Genomic DNA, 11,808 nt, shown 5'->3' with positions numbered 1-11,808 from the left:
CAGGTGACCTGGACTGCCACTAGGACACATGAGGAAGAACCAAGGCAGAGGGGAACACAGACATCTCTAGAGGCCCGGAGACAAACAGGAGGCAGAAAGTTACACAGGACCCCTCCTCTAGGAACGACTCCTGACGACCTCTTCCAGAACACCCTGGCCCCAGGGTGCGAAAATCTCGGATCAAACTTCCAAGTCCAGGATGTCCCTGGCTGGAACCCAGAGGCCCCCGGCCCGTAGCCCTCCCAGTCCACCAGATACTGCAGTAGAGAGTTCTGGACTCCGAGTCCAGTATCCGGCGGACTGTGTAGGCTGGCTGGGGTCAATGATCCTGGGAGGTGGCGGGGGTCTGCGTGGGGGGGCAAAGGAAGAAGACAAGACAGGTTTAAGGAGGAAAGGAAAGTGGGGTTAACTCTAAGGGAGCGAGGAGAACCAAACGATACGGCTACAGGTTAACCTTTCTAGCAATGCGGAAAGGCCCGATGTATCTCTGGGAAAGCTTCCTGGATTCCACCCGTAGGGGCAGGGTTCTTTGTACAACCAAACTCGACCAGCTCGGAAACTAGGTCAAACTGCTGAAGCAATTAGCCTGACTTTGGTATCTCTGGGAGGTCTCAAGGAGGGCACGCCTGGCCTTCTTCCCTAGTCCGGGCCCTAAGCAGCTGGACAAAGCGCTGGGCCGAGGGAACACCAACTTGCGCCTCTCTGGAAACAATGGAGGGGTTGTAAACCGAACTGGCATTCAAAGGGGGACAATCCGGTGGCTGAGGACTGAGGGTGCTGTGGTCATATTCAGCCCAAATGATAGGTGGCCCAAGACGTGGGATTACGGCCGCCATACACCGCAAGGGTGGTCTCCAGATCCTACTTAATCCGCCCATGGCCATTGTGACTCTGGATGGAACCCCGACGCAGCTGGCTGTGGCCCCCCAACAAGCCTGCAGAAGGCTCCCCCAAAACCGGGACGAGAATTGGGGACCTCGGCCAGAGACCAGCCCAGGGGAATACCAACAATCCGGAAGACATGGTTCGTGCGAGGAGCTCAGCAGTCTCCTTAGCCGAGGGCAGCTTGGGCAGGGGAATAAACTGGCAGTCGAGAACCGGGTCTACCACCACTAGGATGACGGTGTTACCTCTGGGATAGAGTGAAGTCCCGTAACAAAGTCCAGAGAAAGGTGTGACCATGGCCTTTGAGGAACAGGTAAGGGATGGAGCAGTCCCTGGGGGTCGCTGGCGTGTCGATTCTTCCTGGTTGCACACAGGGCAGGCCTCAAAATACAGACCTGCACGTCCTCTTGGATGGACGGCCACCAAAACCGCCGGCCGGAGGAACTCCAGTGTGCGAGCACCGTCTGGATGGCATGTCAAGGGCGACTCATGACCCCACTGCAAGACGCGCTCCAACAGAGAGAGGAACGCATAGAAGGACCGCAGTGACCACCGCTCGGATCGGGCTCCTGGACAAGAGCCTCGTATCTCTCTAGTTCCCACTGGAAGAGGTGCGACGATCCTAGACCTCGGAATAATCGATGCCAAGGGCTTCTCTTGTAACTCGGGAGGAATAGACTCGAGACAGAGCATCCGGCTTGACGTCTTGGTGCCAGGTCGGTAAGTCAGGAGGAATCTGGAATCGATTAAAGAAAAGGGACCATCGGCTTGCCGAGGGTTCATCCGCTTAGCCTGTTGAAGATATTCCAGGTTCTTGTGGTCTGTGAGAACCTGGAAGGGTGCTGAGCCCCCGCCAATGGCGCCACTCTTCCAATGCCAGTTTTACCGCAAGCAACTCTAGATCCCCCACGTGGTAGTTGGGCGCGGCCTCAGACAGGCGGCGTAGACATGAAGGCATTATGGGTGTAATTCTCCCATCCGCACCCTCTGTGACAGGACGGCTCCCACCCCCACCTCTGAGGCGTCCACTTCAACTACGAAAGGTCTCTCTGGGTCAGGGGCTTACCAGAATCGAGCAGACGGAAGGCGCTTGAGATCCTCGAAGGCCCCTGCTGCTTCCGACCCCAGTGAATCTTGGTCCCTCCTCCCTGGTAAGCGTCAACAAGGGGGCTACCACCGAGCTGAAATTTTACCAGTCTCTGATAGAAGTTGAAAGCCAATGAACCGCTGGAACCTCCTTGACCGTGGCAGGTGCGGGTCAATCGGGACCGCCGACCTCTGGGATCCATCTCAAGGTGCCCGGGAGTGACACAAAACCCGAGAATCTGAGTCTGAGAAACATGAAATTCACACTTCTCAGGCTTAACGAAGAGGTGATTGTCAAGGAGCCTCTGGAGAACCCTGCTAACATGCCCCTCATGCTCCTTCAGTGACCTCGAGAAGATGAGGATATCGTCCAAGGTATTACGAAGACGAACAGATTAACAATATCCCGGGAGAACATCACAAATCAGGGCTTGGAATACTGGGCGGGGCATTGGTGAGCCCGAACGGCATCACCCGATATTCATAAAGTGCCTCGTGGGCGCAGTTGAACGCCGCCTATCTGCCTCTCTGGATCCGCACGAGATGGTAAGCATTGCGAAGACTCAGTTATAAAAAATGGAAGCCCCTTGAAGCAGCTCAAAAGCAGTGGCCATGAGAGGAAGGGGTTATCGATTCAACCGTGATCTTGTTGAGTCCCCTGCAATCAACATAAGCCTAAGACCCCCGTCCTTCTTTTCAACAGGCAGGTTCACCAGCCGGGGGAAGTAGAGGCATAGATGAGGCCGGGCTGCCAAGGACTCCTTAATGTAGGTGTCTCATAGCTGCGTGTCTGGGGGAGGACAAGGAAAGATCCAACCTCTAGGAGGGCAGCACCCAGGAGTAGATCAATGGCACAGTCATACGCAATGGCGAGGCGGTAAGGAAGTAGCCCGGGCCTTGCTGAACACTGCCTTGAACCGGCTGGTAAACACTGGGGGACTCGGGAGACGCCAACAGACTCTTGAAACTTGGGTACTAGGGGCTGAGGGACTTGAAGCATGCAGGTGAGTTGGGCAGGCGGGACCTCAGCTAAGAATGGTGCCCGTAGGGCTGGGCCGATCTGGGGATTATGTCTGCATAGCCAAGGGTGCACGAGGATAATAGGATACGAGACAACAACAGATAGAAGGTCCTCCTGCTGGTGTTGAGAGAGTGTGGAAATTGCAGGGACTGAGTCGCCTCGGTAACCTTTCCTGGTTCCAGAGGTCTTGCCATCTAAGGCTGTAACTGCCTGGGGTTGAGGAAGTAGTTGGGTAGGGATCTTAAGTTCTTTAGCCAAGGTTACATCCAGGGAAATCACCTGCGGCACCGGAATCGATCATAGCCTGGACCCGATGCCAGGCCCCCCAGGACAGAGAGTGGCTGAAATAGCCAGACAGCGTTAGTAGGAGGCGCCCAATCCTCCCCACTACAGCCTCCTGTAGCTGGGGCGGCACAGGCGTTCAAAGCCTTCGGGGCAAGTGGAGCGGAAGTGGCCGCAACCCCGCAGCAGAGGCACCGACGTTCCCTCATGCGACGTTCCCCTTTCAAGGGGAGATAGCCTGGAACGGCCTAACTGCATGCTCTCCGGGGAATCCTGAGCAGTTCAGGAGCCGGGAAGCTCTGAATGACGGAGTCCAAACAGGAGAAACAGAGCTGCTCAGAGGAACTTGGGAATGAGACACTGACGGCGAGCCGTCCTCCGCTCTTTAGACGATTGTCCAGGCGGATGGCCAAGGCTATGAGGGACTCCGAGATCACCAGCTGGTTCTCGGTGGCTAACTCATCTTGAAGGGTCTCAGATAACCCTCCCTGAAAGCAGACCCTCAGCGCTTCATCATTCCATCCGCCTGCTGCCATGGTCCGGAAATCAATGGCAAAATCTGCCGTGCTTCGGGGCCCCTGACGGAGAGACAGTAGGCGCCTTGGAAGCCTCCCTACCACTGACAGGATGATCGAACACCCGCTTGAACCTCTTCTACAAATGCAGCGTGGGAGTCACAACAGGCCTCCTGGGACTGCCACACCGCAGGAAGCCTCAGGCGAGCTTGTCTGAAAGAAGGGTAAATGGGGATGTAGGCAATCTTGGAACGGTCTGTGGGAAAACTTCCTGAGGGTTGGAGCTCAAAGGTGAGGGAGCATTGGGTAGAGAAACCCTGGTAAGAGCTTGATCCCCATGAAAAGGGGTCTTGGGAGGTGGTAGTCGGGGCTCCGCCAACTGAGACGACCTGTCGTCACTGGGGTGACCTGGGGGAAGGGAGAGGACCAGGGAGTAAGCGTTTAAAGAGCTGGCGGAGGGAACCCGACTATTTCGGCCAGGAGTTGAGAATGACTAGCCATCAGCTCCTCCTTGTCGGGCTGGAGAAACGGCTTCATGGCGCTGGAAAGAAGTCCTCTCATGTCGAGTGATCACCGCCAACAGGTCCGGGGGAACTGAGTGTTTCTGGGTTCAGCATTGACTTGGTTTCTGTCACAAGCCGGGCTAGAAACTCCGGTCTCAGATGTGGAGAGCTGGGGGTACTACCCCTTAGCCACAGAGGAGGTGTTGTAGGACCCAAATGAAACACCCTACCGAAGAGATTAGTATCACCCAAAACAGGAGGCAAAACAAAACAACTCCACGTAGGGAGAAAAACAAACCAAAGATAACTTTGAACAACTTACTAGGACAGACACGGTGGGACACAGCAGGAGACATAGTCAGGACGCAATAACCAAGTGAGAAAAAGGGGAAAACACACAGCTAAAATACACAAGGGGAAACAAGGCACAGGTGACCTGGATAGCTAAATAGGACAATGAGGAAGAACTAAGGCAGAGGGGGAACACTAGATGACCTCTAGAGGCCCGGAGACAAACAGGAGGCAGGAAGCTTGACAAAGGCTCGCGGTAGGTTTGTTACATGTACTATGTTTTGTGGACTTCCAACGGACAGATGTTGCTCTCCAGTTTTCTAATAAAACAAATGTGTGGTTGGAATTTATTTGCCACTGTGTCTTCTTATTGTCTCGGCCTTTAGGTCTATATATCACGGTGTCAAGGCATATAAACTAACAGGTTAAGAGCAACCATTGCAATTATCACAACACATAGGTTGTAATATGGCTTTTTTCTTCTGGATTGTCCCCGTGATTTTTCACCCATGCACCGCTTAATACTGGATTGGCACATATTTAAAAGTCCTCAGTATAAACATCACCTTTCATCTTACTTTGGTAAGATGTATTTAATCATGAAACTTTCTATTGTTGTTGTCCGACATCAAACTTGTCCTTGTCATTATGAAAAAGCATAAACACAAAAACGGGCAGTCTGTACGACATCGAACAATCTGGTCCGAATAGCAATGTTACTTCTGCAAATTTTTTGCACCAAAAAGGCATGCGCTTCAAAAATGTATTTAGGATATATCAATAGCAAGCCAGGCAACTAAAATCTACTTTCAAGACAATGTTTTGGTTTGTTGCTAGCTTTTTAGCTATCTTACTGCTAGGCTGGCTAGCCAGCTCATTAAAGTCCCAGAACCATGGCCGAAGCTATAAAGAGGACACCGAGGTTTTGAATTTTAGGACTCACTCGGGTCTTAGTAGTTGAGAGTTAGAATAGTAGAATACACAAGGTGCAATTCCCGAAAATTGATTGTGCATTAGCAGTTTTTCTGTTACTCTTACTGACAGTCTCACTCAATTAGCCAATGCCAGTCATTGTTTTGATTGGTTAATTAGTATAGTTAGTCTAGCCAGCTATCCACGACTTGTAGTAATTATGTGCAAAATTACCCAGGGGACTCTGACCTCCAGGGGACCCCCATTGATTTTGTTGGTCATTTTCACTCAGATATCATATTAACATGGCATAAGTACTGGCAAAATGTGAATTGCAGGAAATTAGCTGTACAACTGCACAAACTATTTTTTCTGTAAAGGAAACATATTTGTTTACCTTTTGTTTATAAAATACTTGTTTTGCTAACAAATCCTTCTATATTAAATTATAGTTTTTTAATCCCGGTGCTGAGTTAATGTGAGTTAATGTGTAGGGGCTAATTGTATAGCTAATAAGCTATGTATTTGTAGATCGCTACATGAAGCTACAGCAGCAAGGTGATAATGGCTTGGGTGATTTTTGCATGTTTTTGCTGTTCTCCAAATAGCATTGTAGTGTGACTGACTCACGGCCTCATCAGTTGATAGAATGACTCAGATGTTGGTTATTAAAGACTGTCCTTGAAAAAGTTACAAGACAGCATCAATGACAGACATAGTCTGTCAAGTCAACCCATTGTTGTGTGTTTCGATGATGTTGCTTCCACTGTCAGGAAAGTGCACTGTCTTTGTGGTCTGTCAAACAGCAGGGAGCTCCATTCCATGAAGGCCCCCTGAGGGATTGACAAACTTCAGGTTTACCTTTGTAAGGGAATTAATAGAGCGGTAGGCTAGAGCAGAGCAGGTGGGTAAGCTCCCCCTTCAAAGTGTTATGTAAACACATTTCTCTCTATTTAGAGGTCTCCCGTGAGGAGTATCAACTGCGTCTACATAGGGAATAGGATTTTGTTGATGCAGAAAGATCAGTTCAGACTGCACTCTCAAAAATAAAGGTGCAAGTTGGAACCAAATAAGATTCTTGAGAGCGATGCCATAGGGGGAACCATTGTAGGGTCTCTGAAGAACTTCGGCCCTCCAGGACCAGAACGAATTGAATAGCGCTGCTGTATGGTTTTAAGAAACAAAAAATAACTCGAAGGCACCCTCGGGGAAATATGCAGATCTACATATTTCCCAGGGTGCCTTTCCAGTGATTTTTTTGCTAGTGACAGAGACATAGTTGTTGCATTCTTTCATATTAAGTCATGTGGCCTTCACAAAGTGAGATCCTAAGTGAATATCTTGTCATTACAATTAAATACTTTAAAAGATGCACTATGCAGAAATCGCTTACGCCATTTCCAGGTTGATAAAATTGGAATAATTAGCCTAATTTCAGTTTATGTGACAAAACAAGCAAGTATATTGTAGAGAATCATTGTACCATCTAAATCGCTGTGAAATATATTTTCCATAACCAAAAATATTGTATTTTCAGCTGTTTGAAGCTGGTGTAGCCATAACTGAATGTAAAATCTGCACAAAACCACAACTTAAGAACGGGAAGCAAAAAGAAAATAGTGCACATAGAACAGATCAACCACTTCTTAGACTTGCTTTCAATGAGAATACAGATCTGTAACTCAGATTTCTATGTAGGAATTTGGTCAGGTCGCCCAAATAGTTATATATTGCAGCTTTAAGACGATACAATACATATTTCATTAGGCCTTCTTTTGAGGGCCTAGTTTTACCAAATACAGTGGCCTGAAACTCATAGTTTACAGGCCACATCAGGCTTCAAGTCACATTATGCTGGCTTGTAAAGTTATGTATAAATTCCTATTGGAATCCAGCCAGAGTGGGGGATATCCAACATTTTGAATTTTTATTCACCCGTAACCTGCATTCAGAATGACTGCGAGGGTTGGGAAGAATAACATATGAGACTACCTAAAGCATCTAAACTGGAACAACCATTTCAGTAAAGGTGCGAGAATAAGTCCAAGTAACATATTGGAATAGTTTCAAAAATGTATGTTATTTATATTTGAGTAGCATAAGATTAACTAGTTATCAACATACATGCAAGAACATAGATATTGAAACAAACAATTTAAACTCAACCAGCAATAGAGCATGCTGGGAAATACACTATATAACAAAGTATGTGGGCACCCCCTTCAAATTAGTGGATTCGCAGCCACACCTGTTGCTGACAGGTGTATAAAATCAAGCAGACAGCCATGCAATCTCCATAGGAAACAGAAGAGCTCAGTCACTTTCAATGTGGTCACCGTCATAGGATGCCAACTTTCCAACAAGTCCGCTCGTCAAATTTCTGCCCTGCTAGAGCTGCCCCGGTCAACTGTGGGTGCCTGTTATTGTGAAGTGGGCAAAGTCTAGGAGCAACAACGGTTCAGACACGAAGTGGTAGGCCACACTAAGCTCACAGAACAGGACCGCCGAGTGCTGAAGCTGGCGTAGTGCGTAAATCGTCTGTCCTCAGTTCACCCTCACTACCGAGTTCCAAACTGCCTCTGAAGCAACGTCAGCACAATAACTGTTAGTCGGGAGCTACATGAAATGGGTTTCCATGGCCAAAAGCAGCCACACACAAGCCTAAGATCACGATGCGCAATGCCAAGCCAGTTTTGGCTGGAGTGGTGTAAAGCTTGCCGACACTGACCTTAACCCCATCGAACACCTTTGGGATGAATTGGAACACCAACTGCCGAGCCAGGCCTAATCGCCAACATCAGTGCCCGACTCACTAATGCTCTTGTGGCTGAATGGAAGTGTCCGCAGCAATCTTCCAACATCTAGTGGAAAGCCTTCCCAGAAGAGTGGAGGCTGTTGTAGCAGCAAAGAAGGGGGACCAACTCATATTAATGCCCATGATTTTGGAATGAGATGTTCGACGAAAGGTGTCCATAACTTCTGGTCCTGTATTGCATGGTTTTGGTTCAACTCTGGTTATTAACACCAACATTGGGGTTATTTTACACAGCTGAGTGTTCATTTAACTCTAATTTAAATGTATGCAGGCCTCCATTTATTTCAAGAAGCTTTTAGACTTCTGAAGAACAGTAGATCCACATCAAGAACCCCACGACTTAAGTCAACGGTTCTTTATCCAGGCAAGAGTTATCCAAGGAACCTTAAGAGCTGAGGAAGAACCTTTACGAACCTTCTTTTTTTCAGTGTGGGTGGGAAGTTCGGACTGCGTGGAATTATTAAATGATACTTTTTATTTATTGTAGAATAGACTACTGGGGGTAGTAGGCCTAAATTATTATCCAACAATATTAATAGGCTATATGCAGTGTCTGCATCAAAATGCTTTCTCTTTGAATTCAATGCAAATATTTATAGAGACGGTTGGGATTTTGTTATTGCAGCGTTATTACATCTAATGTTGGATACACAAGACACCGTATAAGGTCAAATGAACTAAAATATCAAAGCAGAGCTGTTTTAAAGGTAAGAATTTACAGGACATTCCGCAGAATTGAAATATTCATAGAATAAAATCAGTCCCATATATTCCCATCACACTTTCCAATTGTGGATGAACCAAAATCAGAATCAGAACCAGAAGGATTAAATAGAATTTCAAATGTTATCGATGCCTCCTCATGTCTCTATGAATTGTCAACGGTGTTTTTTGTTGGATGACCAATAACGGGACATTTGCGAGGGGGATAAGGGGTGACAAGGATGCTTCAAAACCGTGTAGCCTGATCCTCCTTCCCGCCTTCTTTGTCACACGATAGCAGCTTGCCCCACTAATATACGTTTTACTGAATTATAAAATATTATTATGACAATTTCCTAGAATGAATGCCAATAGAAATTAAGTGGAAACATTTCCCCTGCTTTGTAATAGCCTACCTCATGCTAACACGAATGTGGCGCAACACGTTGGAGATAAAAATGCAATAGGCTATTCAGCCTACACGATACACATAAAAGGAACTGCACATATTTTACTCCACATGAGCAATATATACAAACGATTTCCATGTTACGGTTGGTTAAATGACGCACCTTGAGCTTATGGTCAGAGCACTCAAGACGCGCCGCTGGACTTACAAAGGGTCACCCCTGGCGCGTCTCCGTATAAGCTAAAGTCGGGGTATCGTCTGCTTTTCTCACGATAAGCGTCAGATTCCGTGGTCGCAATCCACGTCTCGGCATATATACCGTAGTATTACATAAAGAATGAGTAAGATGGCAAAAATAAACAAAGCCACTAAGATCGCCTTGTTAAATGGAGACAAGAAAGACTGCATGTCAGCAGCGAGGCAAGGAGAGGGGGAATAAACGGGCTCTGTTCTCGGCTCTTATGAATGAAATGATGGACACGTTCTCTGCACTCTACAGCACCCGACCTAGTCCTCCTTGGCATCTGCATTGATGCGTGCCAACTTGAAGAGTCAGACTGGCAGGCATCCACTGGCCTATACATTTGTCCTTAGAGACCTCAACATTCACTGAAGCAACACAAATATGATTATAAATCATTATAGATAGACTACACTGAAGCCATGATTCCATAATCCTCAGATGTTGATAAACTGAGACGATTTCAAATCTCATTCATTTTTTTAAATAATAAGGCAACAATTATTTCAATATCGTGCTCTGTTATTCGATGTTGGTTATTTTCCCTATTATAGACTATGCATTACATCGATTAGGCCATAGCCTACTACACACTCTTTCACAAGATGAGAGGTTGTAGTATAGCTGCCAACTACATTATTTCTCAATACCATTTTCACTCATGGCTTGTTGCCACATTCTCTTCGCTTTTACGCGCACCGCACTAATATGGAAAGGCACCTTACAAATTCAAGTGAAACCCATGACATCTCGCTAGATGGCACAATCGCCCGGTTCAAATAGCCAAAGGTGTTATCAGAGCAGTGGCTATTTTAGCTTGTAAATCTTGTTGGGGCAAACAAAAACAAAAATGTGGGATGAATGCCAGCAAAGCCACTACACAACACAACACTAAACAATACATGAACTGCACTATAACGGTGACAAACGGTGCCCACAAACTGTTAGGGCCTACATAAAGCTGTCCCAACTGCAGAGTCCCAACAGCAGTCCCAACATTTTACCACTGCTACGCCTGGCTATCAGCGGAGCCTTGTCTGGCAGCGAAACAATTCATTCAGCCTCATGTACTGCCTTTAATTTTTTTTTTGCTGATATGGCTGACTTGCTTAAACAAATGTGGTTTCTAATGACAACTGAGATGCTACAAACTATGGCATAAGGCGACGACAAGCGGATAAGAGGCAATCCATAATTTCGATTAAGACATTAATGAGCGAGCTAAGACGGACGTAATCAATATAACTATTTGTTTAGCACTTTTGAAATGTACAGTGACAGAATTCAGAACATGGGCCGTTCTTACAGTGTTATCCCTGTACACCAAGCCAGAACCGTAGGATAAATAAAGGGGGCATATAAGCAGACAATGAAAGCTCTTACAATATTTGATGATTATATTTATCTAAAATACGTTATAGGCTACATGTGCACCACCAAGTCAGAAGAGTAGGCGACATTAAGAGGGGAAAATATTCCAAATTATTAGGGTGAGGGCACATGGGCTACTAACAGCTTACTACACAACATACACTTAGTAATACTTTCTTAGCTACAGTATCTCCCTGGCATATTACATAATTTATGCAGCAGCATACAATACATTTTTGGACTCACCTTGTTGTGCTGTGCTCACTTGAACAGGAAGGTGGCGTGGCGGTCCTTCGTGGGCAAATTTAGTCATCAAAGTCTGGCGTTCTCTGGATTTATGATGCTTTCAAGACAACTGGGAACTCTGAAAAAACAAGGTCGAATCATGATGAGGTCAGTGATCTTCAGGTAGTAGCTCTAGAAAGAGGCCCGAGTTCCAGATTTACAATTCCGAGTTGGATGACTGTTCAAAATGTATTTTCCCAGTCGGAGCTCGTTTTTCCCGAGTTCCCAGTTAACTTGACTTTAGTGAGTTCAAGACTCCACAGTTTCAAGTTAATAGTTGTTTTGAGCGGGGCACAAATCATGCTTCATTGACAGCATGGCCAATGTTGAATGTTTATCATTTTAAACTTGGAAAAGAGACCCTTAATCCCAGATGTGGGACCACGCAGCCACTCCACTGAATAGCAGGCTAGTGATTGCTTTGCAATGCTTACAGTTAGCCACCGATTCCTTCCAAACCACTCACTGTTGAATTTGTGATTTCCAATTT

Source organism: Coregonus clupeaformis, unplaced genomic scaffold (assembly GCF_020615455.1).
Source record: "Coregonus clupeaformis isolate EN_2021a unplaced genomic scaffold, ASM2061545v1 scaf0505, whole genome shotgun sequence".
Classification (NCBI taxonomy): Eukaryota; Metazoa; Chordata; class Actinopteri; order Salmoniformes; family Salmonidae; genus Coregonus; species Coregonus clupeaformis.
The sequence above is the reverse complement of the archived record's forward strand: the minus strand, read 5'-3'. Positions refer to the sequence as shown.